We start from the raw sequence: 10,933 nt of genomic DNA, 5'->3' as shown, positions 1-10,933 counted from the left end.
GCATCTAGACGAAGAACCATTGATGTAAGTGGAGAATAAAGAGATCTACGTTTTGGTCACCTTAACGACCGTGTTTGAATGTTTAAAATATTGTAAATGATTCTTTTGTTCGTGTGGTTTCAAATTAGGCTATATGGCAAATGAAACTCATGCTAGCAACGTAATTTTAATAAGGTTTTTATGTGTATGTTTATTTTATTTTTGACATCCTGGAATATTTCCCCACCGGCAATAAAGGAAGTTAACTGCTCCAACGTTTTGCAACGTTTTCCCGCTGTGCACGGTTATGCAAATGTACATGTACCTCTCCTTTAAATGTTACGTGAAAATGCATTTAATAAGGAAATTAACAGGTATGGTATATCGTACTTGCTTCGGCAGTACATATACTAAAATTGGAACGATACAGAGAAGATTAGCATGGCCCCTGCGCAAGGATGACACGCAAATTCGTGAAGCGTTCCATATTTTTAATTTCATTATCAAAATTCACGAAACAGTATGGAACGTGTAAGTTTCATATTAATTTCGACTTGATCATATTGTAATAAATTTGGAGTATGCGCTTTGGTTATAGCGCCCCGTTTTAAGGAATTCTTAGATTTGTGTGATTACTTGTCTGATAAATTGGAATTTGGTGCAATATAAATATTCCTTTGCCCGAAATAATTGGCCAATGACTAGGAGCAAACTTCGCGGAGTAAAGTGTTAGTGAGTCTCCATAATGCCATGGTTCACTAGTAGTGAATTGCGACCAAAACCGAATGAATGTCCCTTTCGTAAAATAGTACATATTAAAATCTAGTGGTATACATTGGTAGCGTGACTGCAAGGACAGCACTTACGGTATTAAACCGGTAAATTACACAAGGGCATAAATAAAAAGGGACTTGGCAGAGACCGTTTATGTCGCCATGCGGGCGAATATGGTGCAGTTATATCGGCGAAATGTGCCTGGAAAGCATACATTGACTGGCCTAAGGTGGCGGAGTTAAAATAGTTCCCATTGTTAGGGAGTACTCATATATGTTCTAAGGCGTGAACGGTTGGTGGTGCGGAAACATAATGAAGCCAAAACACGCAGATGTACGGTTGATAGATAGTTGACAGTTTGGTTTATCCGTGGTCTTGCATTTAATTAGAGGAAAATTTAGGTATAGAATGGACACGTCGGGCTTTCTGATTTACAACTGAGGTTGTATGGAAGTCTTTGGAAAGTCGGGGAAACTTATGACTTCTAGCGAGAATCGCGCCAGGGTTTGACAACCGCTCGGTCAAGTAAATACCCGTGTGCGTGTAACAGTATATATTTTGCAGGTTGTGAGCTCTGTGGTCTTGCATTGATTAAAGTAAAATTTATGCATATAATGGACACGTTGGGCTTTATAATTTACAACTGAAGTTGTATGGAAGTCTTTGTAAATTTGGGGTAAACTTATGACTTCTATCGGGTATCACGCTAGTGTCTGACAACGCTCGGTCAAGTAATGACCCCTGGCTTGTAATATATTCTGCATTTCAATTTAGCGTAAATGTGTTCTTGATTATGTTACTTTGCCGTATAGAACAATTAAAAAAATTTAAATCCAGCGATGTTCGGGAGAAGAGAAATATCCCCAACTCACAACGGATACGGTTGAAATGTATTTCAAAGAAAATAAGTACCAGTAAGGTTTTTTTTTTTTTTTTTTTTTTTGCTGTTTTTGTGAGGGAGGGGTATTTTGAGACAATATACAAAGAAATTTCAGTCACAGCACATTAACGTAACACAGAAATATGCCAATATTCTCTCACTGAGCATGTTGCCTATGTAAGCAACTACACCATACACCAATCGTTTTCTTATAAGTTCATAATATCTGTAGAGCGCCCCCTAAATAGAAGTGACGTGTTTTCAAAAACACCGAAACTTACAACGTTTAGCTGCCACTCGACTTTTTCCAACATGAACTGGTCCCCATCTTCGCTAGCCAAGGTTCCGATATGTTAACCCAATTTACACCTTGGCGGATCGAGCAGATATATTAGTGCTTTGTCCTAGGGACATTGACTGGATTTCGTGAGTTGCCTCCCTTGGGATGTAATGCCAACTAATCAATAGCGTGTAACCGTGGTACATTGTAGATGGGCCGAAAAGGGTGGAGGCAATTTACTTCAAAAGGATTCTTTGGAAGTTTAACATCGAAGGTATGACAACGTACCAAAGAAAAGCCATTACAGGTGTATTTGAGTGATGTGTATTTGTACAAGCACAGACCGACAGTGTTAAACTGCGTATGTATGGGTCGATTTAAGTTGTGTGCTCCTCTTGTCTCGATCATCTAGGAACAGGTTCAAACTTGAACAATTTAGGTTTGGTAGGATGCGGTGGTTTTCCTCTGCATGCAATTAAATTCACACGCCCAGAGCACACAAATGCCTGCCCCATCCGCCAAGGTGTAGATAGGCTTAAGATATGGAAACCTTGGCTAGCGAAGATGACTGGTCGCCTATAGTAATTTTACGTAAAATGACACATATTGGTGGTAGCTTCATAGCGGCCGTGAACCAGGTTAGATCAACCGAGCGGATGCGAATCAACGAACTACTTGTTTTTATTTGCAGCTTCTCAGTCACTGCAGTCTCATGTGAATGAGATCTCCACTGTCCTACGTGAAGCTCTGAAAGCGACCGCTTAGGGGCCATGTTCTGGAGACCTTTGAATTAGCCAAGGGAAATGCCGCTTTCATACAATTTCAAAAAGTAAACCAAATCGTTGGGAACACATTGATGAGCTTCTGCCGTACTAATCAGTCTCCCAAACGCCAAGGTAAAAGCCTTCATCTGATTGGCTGATAAAATTAGCGATTATGCTAATAACGTATGTCACCGGAACATGACCCCTAAGCGGTTCTTCTCAGAGCTTCACGTGGGCCAGTGGAGATATAATTGTAATCAAATTGCGGTCACTGCGCAGTTGGAGTGGCCTCGACTTTTTCTGTCACGAAAGTACGCTTCAGATGTATGCCGGCGCAGTAAAATCACACATTTTGTTATGCCTAAATGTCTCCGCAAGAAAAGAAACGTATTCTGTTCGGACTACCTATATAACGGCATGTGGCGCAGAATGCATCTAGACGAAGAACCATTGATGTAAGTGGAGAATAAAGAGATCTACGTTTTGGTCACCTTAACGACCGTGTTTGAATGTTTAAAATATTGTAAATGATTCTTTTGTTCGTGTGGTTTCAAATTAGGCTATATGGCAAATGAAACTCATGCTAGCAACGTAATTTTAATAAGGTTTTTATGTGTATGTTTATTTTATTTTTGACATCCTGGAATATTTCCCCACCGGCAATAAAGGAAGTTAACTGCTCCAACGTTTTGCAACGTTTTCCCGCTGTGCACGGTTATGCAAATGTACATGTACCTCTCCTTTAAATGTTACGTGAAAATGCATTTAATAAGGAAATTAACAGGTATGGTATATCGTACTTGCTTCGGCAGTACATATACTAAAATTGGAACGATACAGAGAAGATTAGCATGGCCCCTGCGCAAGGATGACACGCAAATTCGTGAAGCGTTCCATATTTTTAATTTCATTATCAAAATTCACGAAACAGTATGGAACGTGTAAGTTTCATATTAATTTCGACTTGATCATATTGTAATAAATTTGGAGTATGCGCTTTGGTTATAGCGCCCCGTTTTAAGGAATTCTTAGATTTGTGTGATTACTTGTCTGATAAATTGGAATTTGGTGCAATATAAATATTCCTTTGCCCGAAATAATTGGCCAATGACTAGGAGCAAACTTCGCGGAGTAAAGTGTTAGTGAGTCTCCATAATGCCATGGTTCACTAGTAGTGAATTGCGACCAAAACCGAATGAATGTCCCTTTCGTAAAATAGTACATATTAAAATCTAGTGGTATACATTGGTAGCGTGACTGCAAGGACAGCACTTACGGTATTAAACCGGTAAATTACACAAGGGCATAAATAAAAAGGGACTTGGCAGAGACCGTTTATGTCGCCATGCGGGCGAATATGGTGCAGTTATATCGGCGAAATGTGCCTGGAAAGCATACATTGACTGGCCTAAGGTGGCGGAGTTAAAATAGTTCCCATTGTTAGGGAGTACTCATATATGTTCTAAGGCGTGAACGGTTGGTGGTGCGGAAACATAATGAAGCCAAAACACGCAGATGTACGGTTGATAGATAGTTGACAGTTTGGTTTATCCGTGGTCTTGCATTTAATTAGAGGAAAATTTAGGTATAGAATGGACACGTCGGGCTTTCTGATTTACAACTGAGGTTGTATGGAAGTCTTTGGAAAGTCGGGGAAACTTATGACTTCTAGCGAGAATCGCGCCAGGGTTTGACAACCGCTCGGTCAAGTAAATACCCGTGTGCGTGTAACAGTATATATTTTGCAGGTTGTGAGCTCTGTGGTCTTGCATTGATTAAAGTAAAATTTATGCATATAATGGACACGTTGGGCTTTATAATTTACAACTGAAGTTGTATGGAAGTCTTTGTAAATTTGGGGTAAACTTATGACTTCTATCGGGTATCACGCTAGTGTCTGACAACGCTCGGTCAAGTAATGACCCCTGGCTTGTAATATATTCTGCATTTCAATTTAGCGTAAATGTGTTCTTGATTATGTTACTTTGCCGTATAGAACAATTAAAAAAATTTAAATCCAGCGATGTTCGGGAGAAGAGAAATATCCCCAACTCACAACGGATACGGTTGAAATGTATTTCAAAGAAAATAAGTACCAGTAAGGTTTTTTTTTTTTTTTTTTTTTTTGCTGTTTTTGTGAGGGAGGGGTATTTTGAGACAATATACAAAGAAATTTCAGTCACAGCACATTAACGTAACACAGAAATATGCCAATATTCTCTCACTGAGCATGTTGCCTATGTAAGCAACTACACCATACACCAATCGTTTTCTTATAAGTTCATAATATCTGTAGAGCGCCCCCTAAATAGAAGTGACGTGTTTTCAAAAACACCGAAACTTACAACGTTTAGCTGCCACTCGACTTTTTCCAACATGAACTGGTCCCCATCTTCGCTAGCCAAGGTTCCGATATGTTAACCCAATTTACACCTTGGCGGATCGAGCAGATATATTAGTGCTTTGTCCTAGGGACATTGACTGGATTTCGTGAGTTGCCTCCCTTGGGATGTAATGCCAACTAATCAATAGCGTGTAACCGTGGTACATTGTAGATGGGCCGAAAAGGGTGGAGGCAATTTACTTCAAAAGGATTCTTTGGAAGTTTAACATCGAAGGTATGACAACGTACCAAAGAAAAGCCATTACAGGTGTATTTGAGTGATGTGTATTTGTACAAGCACAGACCGACAGTGTTAAACTGCGTATGTATGGGTCGATTTAAGTTGTGTGCTCCTCTTGTCTCGATCATCTAGGAACAGGTTCAAACTTGAACAATTTAGGTTTGGTAGGATGCGGTGGTTTTCCTCTGCATGCAATTAAATTCACACGCCCAGAGCACACAAATGCCTGCTCCATCCGCCAAGGTGTAGATAGGCTTAAGATATGGAAACCTTGGCTAGCGAAGATGACTGGTCGCCTATAGTAATTTTACGTAAAATGACACATATTGGTGGTAGCTTCATAGCGGCCGTGAACCAGGTTAGATCAACCGAGCGGATGCGAATCAACGAACTACTTGTTTTTATTTGCAGCTTCTCAGTCACTGCAGTCTCATGTGAATGAGATCTCCACTGTCCTACGTGAAGCTCTGAAAGCGACCGCTTAGGGGCCATGTTCTGGAGACCTTTGAATTAGCCAAGGGAAATGCCGCTTTCATACAATTTCAAAAAGTAAACCAAATCGTTGGGAACACATTGATGAGCTTCTGCCGTACTAATCAGTCTCCCAAACGCCAAGGTAAAAGCCTTCATCTGATTGGCTGATAAAATTAGCGATTATGCTAATAACGTATGTCACCGGAACATGACCCCTAAGCGGTTCTTCTCAGAGCTTCACGTGGGCCAGTGGAGATATAATTGTAATCAAATTGCGGTCACTGCGCAGTTGGAGTGGCCTCGACTTTTTCTGTCACGAAAGTACGCTTCAGATGTATGCCGGCGCAGTAAAATCACACATTTTGTTATGCCTAAATGTCTCCGCAAGAAAAGAAACGTATTCTATTCGGACTACCTATATAACGGCATGTGGCGCAGAATGCATCTAGACGAAGAACCATTGATGTAAGTGGAGAATAAAGAGATCTACGTTTTGGTCACCTTAACGACCGTGTTTGAATGTTTAAAATATTGTAAATGATTCTTTTGTTCGTGTGGTTTCAAATTAGGCTATATGGCAAATGAAACTCATGCTAGCAACGTAATTTTAATAAGGTTTTTATGTGTATGTTTATTTTATTTTTGACATCCTGGAATATTTCCCCACCGGCAATAAAGGAAGTTAACTGCTCCAACGTTTTGCAACGTTTTCCCGCTGTGCACGGTTATGCAAATGTACATGTACCTCTCCTTTAAATGTTACGTGAAAATGCATTTAATAAGGAAATTAACAGGTATGGTATATCGTACTTGCTTCGGCAGTACATATACTAAAATTGGAACGATACAGAGAAGATTAGCATGGCCCCTGCGCAAGGATGACACGCAAATTCGTGAAGCGTTCCATATTTTTAATTTCATTATCAAAATTCACGAAACAGTATGGAACGTGTAAGTTTCATATTAATTTCGACTTGATCATATTGTAATAAATTTGGAGTATGCGCTTTGGTTATAGCGCCCCGTTTTAAGGAATTCTTAGATTTGTGTGATTACTTGTCTGATAATTGGAATTTGGTGCAATATAAATATTCCTTTGCCCGAAATAATTGGCCAATGACTAGGAGCAAACTTCGCGGAGTAAAGTGTTAGTGAGTCTCCATAATGCCATGGTTCACTAGTAGTGAATTGCGACCAAAACCGAATGAATGTCCCTTTCGTAAAATAGTACATATTAAAATCTAGTGGTATACATTGGTAGCGTGACTGCAAGGACAGCACTTACGGTATTAAACCGGTAAATTACACAAGGGCATAAATAAAAAGGGACTTGGCAGAGACCGTTTATGTCGCCATGCGGGCGAATATGGTGCAGTTATATCGGCGAAATGTGCCTGGAAAGCATACATTGACTGGCTTAAGGTGGCGGAGTTAAAATAGTTCCCATTGTTAGGGAGTACTCATATATGTTCTAAGGCGTGAACGGTTGGTGGTGCGGAAACATAATGAAGCCAAAACACGCAGATGTACGGTTGATAGATAGTTGACAGTTTGGTTTATCCGTGGTCTTGCATTTAATTAGAGGAAAATTTAGGTATAGAATGGACACGTCGGGCTTTCTGATTTACAACTGAGGTTGTATGGAAGTCTTTGGAAAGTCGGGGAAACTTATGACTTCTAGCGAGAATCGCGCCAGGGTTTGACAACCGCTCGGTCAAGTAAATACCCGTGTGCGTGTAACAGTATATATTTGGCAGGTTGTGAGCTCTGTGGTCTTGCATTGATTAAAGTAAAATTTATGCATATAATGGACACGTTGGGCTTTATAATTTACAACTGAAGTTGTATGGAAGTCTTTGTAAATTTGGGGTAAACTTATGACTTCTATCGGGTATCACGCTAGTGTCTGACAACGCTCGGTCAAGTAATGACCCCTGGCTTGTAATATATTCTGCATTTCAATTTAGCGTAAATGTGTTCTTGATTATGTTACTTTGCCGTATAGAACAATTAAAAAAATTTAAATCCAGCGATGTTCGGGAGAAGAGAAATATCCCCAACTCACAACGCATACGGTTGAAATGTATTTCAAAGAAAATAAGTACCAGTAAGGTTTTTTTTTTTTTTTTTTTTTTGCTGTTTTTGTGAGGGAGGGGTATTTTGAGACAATATACAAAGAAATTTCAGTCACAGCACATTAACGTAACACAGAAATATGCCAATATTCTCTCACTGAGCATGTTGCCTATGTAAGCAACTACACCATACACCAATCGTTTTCTTATAAGTTCATAATATCTGTAGAGCGCCCCCTAAATAGAAGTGACGTGTTTTCAAAAACACCGAAACTTACAACGTTTAGCTGCCACTCGACTTTTTCCAACATGAACTGGTCCCCATCTTCGCTAGCCAAGGTTCCGATATGTTAACCCAATTTACACCTTGGCGGATCGAGCAGATATATTAGTGCTTTGTCCTAGGGACATTGACTGGATTTCGTGAGTTGCCTCCCTTGGGATGTAATGCCAACTAATCAATAGCGTGTAACCGTGGTACATTGTAGATGGGCCGAAAAGGGTGGAGGCAATTTACTTCAAAAGGATTCTTTGGAAGTTTAACATCGAAGGTATGACAACGTACCAAAGAAAAGCCATTACAGGTGTATTTGAGTGATGTGTATTTGTACAAGCACAGACCGACAGTGTTAAACTGCGTATGTATGGGTCGATTTAAGTTGTGTGCTCCTCTTGTCTCGATCATCTAGGAACAGGTTCAAACTTGAACAATTTAGGTTTGGTAGGATGCGGTGGTTTTCCTCTGCATGCAATTAAATTCACACGCCCAGAGCACACAAATGCCTGCTCCATCCGCCAAGGTGTAGATAGGCTTAAGATATGGAAACCTTGGCTAGCGAAGATGACTGGTCGCCTATAGTAATTTTACGTAAAATGACACATATTGGTGGTAGCTTCATAGCGGCCGTGAACCAGGTTAGATCAACCGAGCGGATGCGAATCAACGAACTACTTGTTTTTATTTGCAGCTTCTCAGTCACTGCAGTCTCATGTGAATGAGATCTCCACTGTCCTACGTGAAGCTCTGAAAGCGACCGCTTAGGGGCCATGTTCTGGAGACCTTTGAATTAGCCAAGGGAAATGCCGCTTTCATACAATTTCAAAAAGTAAACCAAATCGTTGGGAACACATTGATGAGCTTCTGCCGTACTAATCAGTCTCCCAAACGCCAAGGTAAAAGCCTTCATCTGATTGGCTGATAAAATTAGCGATTATGCTAATAACGTATGTCACCGGAACATGACCCCTAAGCGGTTCTTCTCAGAGCTTCACGTGGGCCAGTGGAGATATAATTGTAATCAAATTGCGGTCACTGCGCAGTTGGAGTGGCCTCGACTTTTTCTGTCACGAAAGTACGCTTCAGATGTATGCCGGCGCAGTAAAATCACACATTTTGTTATGCCTAAATGTCTCCGCAAGAAAAGAAACGTATTCTATTCGGACTACCTATATAACGGCATGTGGCGCAGAATGCATCTAGACGAAGAACCATTGATGTAAGTGGAGAATAAAGAGATCTACGTTTTGGTCACCTTAACGACCGTGTTTGAATGTTTAAAATATTGTAAATGATTCTTTTGTTCGTGTGGTTTCAAATTAGGCTATATGGCAAATGAAACTCATGCTAGCAACGTAATTTTAATAAGGTTTTTATGTGTATGTTTATTTTATTTTTGACATCCTGGAATATTTCCCCACCGGCAATAAAGGAAGTTAACTGCTCCAACGTTTTGCAACGTTTTCCCGCTGTGCACGGTTATGCAAATGTACATGTACCTCTCCTTTAAATGTTACGTGAAAATGCATTTAATAAGGAAATTAACAGGTATGGTATATCGTACTTGCTTCGGCAGTACATATACTAAAATTGGAACGATACAGAGAAGATTAGCATGGCCCCTGCGCAAGGATGACACGCAAATTCGTGAAGCGTTCCATATTTTTAATTTCATTATCAAAATTCACGAAACAGTATGGAACGTGTAAGTTTCATATTAATTTCGACTTGATCATATTGTAATAAATTTGGAGTATGCGCTTTGGTTATAGCGCCCCGTTTTAAGGAATTCTTAGATTTGTGTGATTACTTGTCTGATAATTGGAATTTGGTGCAATATAAATATTCCTTTGCCCGAAATAATTGGCCAATGACTAGGAGCAAACTTCGCGGAGTAAAGTGTTAGTGAGTCTCCATAATGCCATGGTTCACTAGTAGTGAATTGCGACCAAAACCGAATGAATGTCCCTTTCGTAAAATAGTACATATTAAAATCTAGTGGTATACATTGGTAGCGTGACTGCAAGGACAGCACTTACGGTATTAAACCGGTAAATTACACAAGGGCATAAATAAAAAGGGACTTGGCAGAGACCGTTTATGTCGCCATGCGGGCGAATATGGTGCAGTTATATCGGCGAAATGTGCCTGGAAAGCATACATTGACTGGCCTAAGGTGGCGGAGTTAAAATAGTTCCCATTGTTAGGGAGTACTCATATATGTTCTAAGGCGTGAACGGTTGGTGGTGCGGAAACATAATGAAGCCAAAACACGCAGATGTACGGTTGATAGATAGTTGACAGTTTGGTTTATCCGTGGTCTTGCATTTAATTAGAGGAAAATTTAGGTATAGAATGGACACGTCGGGCTTTCTGATTTACAACTGAGGTTGTATGGAAGTCTTTGGAAAGTCGGGGAAACTTATGACTTCTAGCGAGAATCGCGCCAGGGTTTGACAACCGCTCGGTCAAGTAAATACCCGTGTGCGTGTAACAGTATATATTTGGCAGGTTGTGAGCTCTGTGGTCTTGCATTGATTAAAGTAAAATTTATGCATATAATGGACACGTTGGGCTTTATAATTTACAACTGAAGTTGTATGGAAGTCTTTGTAAATTTGGGGTAAACTTATGACTTCTATCGGGTATCACGCTAGTGTCTGACAACGCTCGGTCAAGTAATGACCCCTGGCTTGTAATATATTCTGCATTTCAATTTAGCGTAAATGTGTTCTTGATTATGTTACTTTGCCGTATAGAACAATTAAAAAAATTTAAATCCAGCGATGTTCGGGAGAAGAGAAAT

The 10,933-nt window shown here is 40.0% G+C and overlaps 4 non-coding genes across 4 annotated transcripts; all 4 read left to right on the top strand.

Moving 5' to 3' along the window:
• The first annotated feature begins 365 nt into the window (after positions 1–365).
• Positions 366–472, top strand: LOC149780633 (U6 spliceosomal RNA). The gene has a single exon (XR_016415269.1). It is a non-coding gene; the product is annotated as a U6 spliceosomal RNA (small nuclear RNA).
• Positions 473–3,473: 3,001 nt separating this feature from the next.
• Positions 3,474–3,580, top strand: LOC149780632 (U6 spliceosomal RNA). The gene has a single exon (XR_016415268.1). It is a non-coding gene; the product is annotated as a U6 spliceosomal RNA (small nuclear RNA).
• Positions 3,581–6,581: 3,001 nt separating this feature from the next.
• LOC149780631 (U6 spliceosomal RNA) lies at positions 6,582–6,688 on the top strand. Its single transcript, XR_016415267.1, has one exon. It is a non-coding gene; the product is annotated as a U6 spliceosomal RNA (small nuclear RNA).
• Positions 6,689–9,687: 2,999 nt separating this feature from the next.
• Positions 9,688–9,794, top strand: LOC149780630 (U6 spliceosomal RNA). The gene has a single exon (XR_016415266.1). It is a non-coding gene; the product is annotated as a U6 spliceosomal RNA (small nuclear RNA).
• The last annotated feature ends 1,139 nt before the right edge of the window (positions 9,795–10,933 follow it).

Source organism: Sinohyriopsis cumingii, chromosome 16 (genome assembly GCF_028554795.1).
Source record: "Sinohyriopsis cumingii isolate HCF-2022 chromosome 16, ASM2855479v2, whole genome shotgun sequence".
Classification (NCBI taxonomy): Eukaryota; Metazoa; Mollusca; class Bivalvia; order Unionida; family Unionidae; genus Sinohyriopsis; species Sinohyriopsis cumingii.
The sequence above is the reverse complement of the archived record's forward strand: the minus strand, read 5'-3'. Positions and strand labels throughout refer to the sequence as shown.